Consider the following 8,785-nt stretch of genomic DNA (forward strand, 5'->3'; position numbering starts at 1 on the left):
CGTCCCTCGCACTCCCCTCCAACCTGGACCAAGACAACCCAGGGGGCTCGTGTGGGTTGCAGGGGTGGGGAGGTCACTGAGGCTCCTGTCCTCAGAAGCCCCCTGCATTGGGCAGTGCCCTCCCCCCCAGCAGGAGCAGGACACTGCTGATGTCCCCTCTCCATTTTCCCCGGGGGTCTGGGCTCCACTGGGGAGGGGGGGAGGGGGAGAGGAAAAGGGGGCAAAGAAGAGGGAGGGGGAGGAGGAGGGAAGGGGAAGGGAGGAGGTTTTAGGATCCCTGCCCTGCTGTTCTGCCCTGTTTCTATAACCTCACAGAAGCCGGGAGTTACTGTGGCCCCACTCCACAGAGGAGAAACTGAGGCCACCTGGTTGCAACCCAGCACCGCTGGGGCCTGGTCTCACACCCAGCCACCCCTGTTGAACACCCTTGGGGGCAGGCTTCCCCATCAGGTTGTATTTCCCATTTATTCAGTGTAGACCATGTGCCAAGGGTCCTGCTGTGAGCTTTGCATAACCCCCGAGGCAGGCACTATGAGCAAACCCATTTCATGGGTGCAATGCGCTGGCACAGGGAGGGGAAACACCCTTCTCAGGTCCACAGGCTGGGCGCGTCTGGGGAAGGTGGAGTAAGGGGCCGGTTGTCCTCCTGGGTGTGCGTCCAGGCCCCTGGGGCAGGACGAGCTGTGGGAGACAGATGATCCAGCTGGCCAGAGCCCCCTGACAGATGAGGTGACTGAGGCCCAGAGAGGGTGAGTGACCTTCCCCAGTCACACAGCCAGCCAGCTGGGACCTTCTGCTTGGCCCAAGGAAGCCAGCCCCAGAGTGACCCCAACACGCGTGGGTGTTGGAAGACTGAAGCGCGGGGGTCTTGGGGATCTCCCCAGCCCTGGGAGAAAGATCCAGAAGGTTCCTGCAAACCCGCACCCCTGCACAAGTGCTTTCCCAGCCTCCCCCCTCCCCGACCTCGGGCTGAACCCCGTCACAGAGAGTGCCCCTCCCAGTCCCATGGGGTCAGCCAAGGAAGCCCTCGGCATCCAGGGCCACAGCTGGGGCCTGCTCTGTGGACACCAAACATCTGCCTGCCGGCTTCCGGAACCCCAGCCGGGCCATGGAGAGAGAGGCCCCCTGGAGAACGCCTGGGTCTGGTCTCCCCCAGGGGGCCCCGAGCCTGGATCTGCCCACACACACCAGGAGCAAAATTGCAATGAACGCGGGGAGAAACGGGAGATCGCTCCTCTGGGAGGCCTAGTGGGGCCAAGCCTGTCCTCACAAGAGGAGCAGCCTCGGCCTCAGTTCCCTCGCCTGCAATTTGGGGACAGTGAGACTTGGCTCTCAGACTCAGATCACGCTGGTAATGCCAGGCTCAGGGTGAGTGCTCAGTGGGTGGTCACAAACCATATTATTATTTTTAACTAGAAATACAGTGAGCCCTCAGTACCCTTGGGGCCTTGGTTCCAGGACCCCTGCAGATACCAAAATCCCCGGGTGCTCAAGTGCCTTATATAAAACAGCGTAGTGTTTGCATAAAACTTATGCACTCCCCGCTGTCCACCTTAATCATCTCGAGAGCACTTATAATACCTAATACAATGTACATGCAGTGAAAATCATTGTAAAGACGATGTAAATGCTATGTAAATAGTTGCCAGCCCTTGGCAAACTCCAGTTTGGCCTTTTGGAACTTTCTGGAATTTTTTTCTTTCCCAAATACTTTTGGTCTGAGGAGGGTTGAATCTGTAGATGGATTCCGAATCTGTAGCCTGTGAATATGGAGGGCCAGCTGTATTCACCCCACCATGCACACACCAAGCTCCACTTTTAGCACAGAGTTCAAGGTCAAAGAGGTCAGTAGAGATCAACCCACTAGGAGAAAAGCAGCTTGTGTGGAAAATGAAAACACAAGGGCCTGGGCTCAGCTGGGGTGGGTTCAAATGCAGTCCCCACTTCTTGCAATCTTGTGTCGTCGAGCAAATTACTTATGGAGCTGAGCCTCAGCTTTCACATCTGTAAAATGGGAACAGCGCCAACAGCACAAGGTTGCCCGATGATCACACAAGGCACCAACTGTCGGAGTTTATGGTCAAGGTCTTTGCTATCAGTAGATTTTTCTCATTGCTGCTGTTTTATTTAAATGCAAGGCCCTAGGTTGACTGCTGTGAATGAAGCTGACTCTGAGCTGGTTCTCGTCCTCAGCTGAGAACCCTTCCAATTTAGCCTGGATTCAGTGTCCTCCACTACACCGTGGGGAGGATGCTTGGCTGAGGTTGGTGTGCCCTGGCCCCAACATGCCCTCTGCAGATCTGGCGGAGGAGCCAGAGCTGGCCTCCTCTCAAGGGTCACATTCCCCAAGGAAGGTCGGAGACAGGACTGGGTGTGGCAGGGAGGCCGGAGACAACATCCATCTTCTGGGCCTGCTCTATGTGCTGGGACGGTTATTAGCGCCGTGAAGATCCGATAACTCTGCTCATCAGTCTGGGAACCACATCACGTCCCAGCTGTCTCCAGCCGCGGCCTTCCTGCATCCCAGGAAGGGAAGACTTAGAGATGAGGCCTTTCTTTACGGACCTAGGGGTGTCCCCACCAAGGTTGTCCAGGAAGAACACAGGGGTCAGGGGCGTGGGTTCAGATCCTGGCTTTGCCTCCTCTTCACTGTGTGGCCTCCCGTCTCCCAGCTTCCTTGTCCTCTCCCATAAAATGAGGGTTGTGCTCAGGGTTGGTGCAATAATTCCAACTGTGCTGGGCACACAGCAGCTGTGGGTTGTCACAGGCTTGGAACACAAGCAGCCTGGCGCTGGGCTCTGGGATGAAAACCACCAGCCCAAACAGGTTTCACCAGAGTCTGATCAGTGATGTCCTGGTGCTGCGGCTCATCCAGCCACTGACTTGTTCATTCAATCAGCCGTTTGTCCATCCGCCTGTCCATCCATCTGTCCATCTATCCATTTGTCTGATACTTATGTGGTGCTTGCTACATGCCAGGCACCGTGCTTGGTGCTGGGGACCACAGAAATCCCATTTGGAGCACCAAGGTGCCAAGCCCTTAGGGTTGCATAGCCCAACTTGCAAATTATAAAAAGTGAGACAGGGAAGTGTAGAGGAAGAGAGCAGGGTCCCTGGTTCTCTCAACCCCTCTCCCCTGCCTATAGCATCCCTCTGCCCTCCAGCCTAGCAGGGGGCAGCCCCTTTCAGTTGGCTGATCAAGCCACTAACCTGGCCACTTGCCTTTAGCATTTAGCACATTCCTGTCTCTAACCTAGTTCATACCAAGGTGTGAATGACTGAATTCTCCTACCCACTGGGGCGTTTTCCATTGAAAGTGAAAGCTGCAGAACCCCAAGGTCTCTCTGGCAGAGCCCTCTGGATTGTGGACTGATAAACCTAATGAAGGAAGAATTTGAGACAAGATCTCAGTGGCAGTGGCATGATGGAGGGGGTTGAGGGTGGGGATGGGCCTCCAGAAAGTCCCATTTGCACGACAGCCTGGTGTGGGAGGGAAAGAAAGAGCCCCACAGTCAGGAGTCTCCTGTCCCCTGTTGGACACAGACAGCTCATGCTCCAGTGGACAGCACTCATCAGTTTGCACAGGGTGGTGGGGCAGACATACCCCATCCCACAGTGAGGGCACGGTCCCAAAGCCAAAGCTCACATCACCCTCTTTCTGTTGCCACCAATCAGTAGCACATGTGCGAGACCCCTTCCTCCCAGAAATACACTCCGACGTCCAGAGTCAGAAAGAGAGGAGGAAGGACGAAATGAAGGGGTCCAAGCACCCGCCATGCCACCATGGACGTGACCTTCTTTACTCCTCACGGCAGCTCTAGGGAGTGTTGACCATGAGGATGTGCGGAGACCACAGTCTGGAGCCAAAAGTCGTCTGATTGAGGCATCACAGTGAATCAGCGGTGACCAGCCCAGGCTGGCACACCCTCATCTCCCACCTGGACAACCCCAGCAGCAGCATCTCTGCTCTCCCTGCATCACCTCCCCACCACTCCCCACCACGGGCATCCATTCTCCACACAAGCGAGGAGGGTGTCTCTGATGTCCTCATCACCGCAGGGCCTGGGTCCTGCCCTCTCCTGTCTCGAGTGCTGCTCCTCTTCCTCTCACCCACCTGCTCCAGTCCCGTGGCTTCAGTCCTTCTTGCCTCGGGGCCTTTGCACGTGCTGTTCCACCTTCCTGCAATGCTCTTTTCTTCTCACCCCACCCCACACTGTTGCCTATTTAACTGCTTCTCAGCTGCCAGATTTCATCTCATATGTCACTTCCTCCAGGAAGTCCACTATTGTCCAAGTGTAGGATCTGTCCTTGGTGTGCCGAGCCACGCCCTCTTGTCCCACTAATTTCAGCACATCAGGAGTGGACACTACCCTGCTTCCGGCCTCAGGGTTTTCTCAAAGCTGAGTCACATTCTACACAGTTTCTCAGAAGCCCCCCAGCAGTATTGCACCCCCATTGCTCACAGTGGTACCCACATCAGTAACACAATTTTTGCTGGAATTTTCTTCCTTGTCAGTCTCAGTCTCTCTAATCCTTCACTCCTGCTTCCCGCAACCACCTTCAAATATAAGTCCTTGGCCCTAAGTCTGTGTCTCGGGTCCTGCTTTCACAGGGACCCAAGTTAAGACATTCAGTGAGAGACTTTTTCTCCCTGGCCATACTTGCTGGTTTCTTGAAGGCAGAGCCTGGACACTCTGGGTATATTAGAGCATCCTGTGCTGAGGACCAGGCCAACAAATGACCTTGGAAGGAAGAGAGAGAGAGAGAGAGAGAGAGAGAGAGAGAGAGAGAGAGAGAGAGAGAGAGAGAGTGGGTGGAGGGAAAGGAGAAGAAAGGGAGGGACGGGGGAGAGAGGGAGGGAGAGAATGACACAGGTGTTGAACCTGGTGTATCTTCCTTCATATCCCAGACACGCCAGTCATCCCCAGATGCAGCTGGTGTAGACAAAAAAAGAAGCCCCTGGAGGAACACCCTCCCTGCTTCTTGCCTGGTCATCATTCAGCTCAAGTCTAGCTTCAGCTTCCCTTGCTCAGCACCCTCCCACACACATGTGCAGTGAATTATACCCAGGGAGGGGGCCGGGGAAGGGGCTCTGCCTGGGTATTAAAAAAAAAAAGCCCATGATAGAAAACCCCACCAGCCATTTTTTTCCCTTTTTGTCCTCATGAGCAGGTGCACAATGTAATGCCCCTGATTTTCAAGCTCTGATTAAACTGTCATAGAAGCAGCACAATTGCAGTAAGTCCTCTGCCTCAGCGAGGCCCTAAGTCTTATGGCCCCATGCACGCCCAGAGATGCTGCAGATAAGGGCCTGTCAGTGCTTCTATTACGGGGCCCTGTTTGGGGGATTTGTTTATTTAAATTGGATGGATCGGGTGCGCCAGTCGGCGATGGATGGGCTGGGGGAGGAGAATGTCGCCTTCGTGCCGCCACCTGTTGACATCATGCGTGTCCTGTGTTCAGCGGGACTTATGGCAGATGCAACCGGCAGAGCAGCTGCAGGAGACTGGAGTGAGAGGGAGTCGGAGGAAAGAGGCCGGGGAAAGGGGGTGTGGGAAAATGTCGTATCCACACTGGTAGTAGTCTTGGAGGGGAGTCACGCTGAGGGGCCGAAAGGCAGTGGGGAAAGGAACCAACAGACTTTGAAAACATACTGTGTCCAAAATGACCCTCTGCCAGGCGTTCGGGGCATGATACGTGTAAATTTGAGCTGGATCTCACCACTGCCTTCCCGGTGCTCATAGACTCAAATCCAAACATCTTGACCGTGGCCTTTAATCACTTGGTGATTAAACTTCACCTCTGAAGCACCCCCATGCTGCTCCAGCCACATGGCCACTCAGGTCCTTGAATATACCAAGCTTTTGTACCACAGGACCTTTGAACAGGCTAGACCCTCTGCCTGAAATGCACACCCCCAGAGGGCTCCCTTCAAGCCTCAGTGTAATCACCCCTATGATGACCATCCCTGATCACTGTGTCCAAGCCTCCAACCCCACTGCCCGCCTCACCATTAGTCACTCTTTCAAGCATCCTGTCCTTTGCCAGCAGAGCGTTTATCACCATGGGTAATTATGTCCTTGAGTGTTTGTTTATTTGTTTACTCTCTGCAGAGGACATATGTTGTTTTTCTCTTCTCACCCTCCCTTTCTGGAGAAATGGCAGTCTCTCGTTGCACGTGGTTCCAGCCTGGCTGCATTCATAGATTCGGCCCTCTCCCCCAATGTGCACACCGGCCCCAGGAATGGAGGCTTGACCCAGGCATGGACAATCACAACATCCCATCCCCCAACAAGAAGGACTGTTCCAAGGGTTGCACAGGGGAGCCAAGCAAGGACGATCAGTGCCCATAGAGCAGAGGCCGCATGGTGGATTTAAAACACCGTGGCAAATTTTTTGCTGCATGCTCCCAAAAGGTGTAATTGGATGTGCAAAGGCCCTTTGTGACTGCTACAGTGAACAGAATATGGTGGGGACAGCGTGACCTCTAAGGCGAGATTATAAAAGGTGACATGGCTTCCACCCGGCTCTCTCTCTCGGGACACTCATCCTGGGAACCTGGCTACCATGTTGTGAGGAAGCCCAAGCCACGTGGAGAGGCCACGTGTTTGATGCTCCAGCCCCAGCTGAGCTCCCAGCCAGGAGCCAGCAGGAACTGCCACACGTGTGAGCAAAGGAGACTTCGGATGATTCCAGCCCCCAGGCTTTGAGTCACTGGAGGTGATGCCAAGTGGAGCAGAGACAAGCTGTCCCGCTAGGTCCTGCCCAGATTGCAGATTTGTCAACAAAATGAATGGTGTTTGAAGACCCTCAGTGTCAGGGTGGTTTGTGATGCAGCAATGGAAGAGGTGAATGGGGTGCTAAGCTGAGAGGTTATGATGTGAGGACTCGGGACATGATGGGATCCGGGATCTGAACCCAGCCCACATGCTTTCTCTCAATGTCACGGGCTCTCCCTGAATGAAGGTGTGTGGGCAGACCTCAGGGGTGAGGAGCTACCCCTGGCAGGGAGGAGAAGGAAAAAGCATTTCTTATAACCTGAGCACTCCTTGCTGCACGGAAACAGTGAGATGAGGGAGAACAAGGCGAGGGGATAAGATAGAGAAAATTAAAAGCTGTCAACTCCCCCAGCAGCCCTGGAGACCAGCCGCCTGGTTGGGAAGGGGCCGCGACCTCTGGATCTGGAGAGCCGATCTGCAGAATATTTTCCTAATTTCTTCCAGAATCTGCAGGTTGCTCAGGATCAAGAATGTTTCAGTCGGAGAAAGGGCTGTGTAGACCTGCCAACAACAGCTGGCTACCTCTGCTCTTCCAGGTCCATCCGTCCCTGTCCTGGACTTTGGGATGGCTAACTTTGTGTTCGCTTTAGGATGGAGCAATCTAGTCACCTTTTTGTTCCTCGGGACTCAGGGGCATGGGGACGCAGACAGGTGGGTGACAGGGAAAGTTTCTTCCAACTGAGGGGGGAGGTTGAGGCTGAGATGGCAGGTGGGGGAGACAGAAACACAGAAGGAGAGACACCCAGGGACGGACATAGGCTGGGGAGAGAGACAGAGGTGACGAGGAAAACAGAGGGACAGAGGAAGAGAGAGGTGTTGAGGGAGAGAGACAGAGGCAGAGGTGGAGATGGAGAGATGTGGTGAAACCACAGACGGGGTTGGGGGAGAGGGGAGGGGGAGCGGTGTGGAGGGGATGGATGGAGAGGGACACATACCACACCGGACAAAAAGCAGCAGGAGGGAGGCAGAAACACCAAGGCACAGAAAGAAACGACAAAGAAGGGAGACAAGGCGACCCAGGGATGGCCAAACAGCAGACAGAGACCCCAAAGCAGAGACTCAGAGAGGCAGGCAAGGACCCCCAGGATGCCCAGGCGAGTGAGAAGAGGACATGGGGCTGGTGGAGGCCTGCAGTCACCCCTTGTCCCTGCTGCCTCGTCACACTCACTGTCCTTTCCTGCACAAACACCAGCTTTGTTGGCCAAACAAACCCGGGTGGAGTCTGAGCTGCAATCTCCTTGGTGTGGCAACTGTTACCATGTGGAGAGACACCCCCATCTAAACATCCCAGGCTCCAGGGTCCTGCGCTGGCTCCGGCTCTGCAGGCCGGGGGCGGGGGCGAGTGTGAGCCGGGCAGCCCCCCAGGGAGGGGGGCAGTGGGGGGAGGTGAGGAGCCGGGCACAGATCTCCTGCCTCCCCCAAGTCTGGAAAAATAAGTGTTCCTCTGCCTCTTTCTTTTTTTCCTTCCCTTTCCCCTTCTCCTATCACAGCCAAACCCATCACACGTCCCAGGCAATTTTTCTTTTTTTTAAGGAAAACAAGTCTTTCGAGACAGAGGTGACCCCGGCGGTGATAAGTGAGGAGGTTCACCTGAGAGAGTGTTATCAGCTCTCCATGGCTGCCCGGGCCTCAGATTTCTCATTTCGATGAGGAGGCCGGGGAAATTGGATGCAGCCCGACGTTCCTCCTCTGATGAGCCTCCTGGAGCCCAGCCTGCAAGGGCGACGCTGGGCCTCTCTCAGAGGTCGGGGCATGCGGGGAGGAGGGCGGGCTGGAGGGGCCCTGGGGCTGCTGGGGATGGGTTTTCTGGAGTGATTTTCCCTTCTTGCTTCCTCTTTCTGCAGCGTCCAGCCTGGCCTGGCCTCCCTCTTCCTTGCTGTTTCAGCTGAGGACCTTCCTGGGTCTGGGGGAGATGCCCCTGAGGCCAGCTCAGCCGCCAGAACCAGCCCCATGGCGGACGTAGACCTTCCTCCCACCTCAGAGGCACCCAAGCCACCCCCTCTTTC

Source organism: Camelus bactrianus, chromosome 32, assembly GCF_048773025.1.
Source record: "Camelus bactrianus isolate YW-2024 breed Bactrian camel chromosome 32, ASM4877302v1, whole genome shotgun sequence".
In the NCBI taxonomy this organism is placed as follows: domain Eukaryota; kingdom Metazoa; phylum Chordata; class Mammalia; order Artiodactyla; family Camelidae; genus Camelus; species Camelus bactrianus.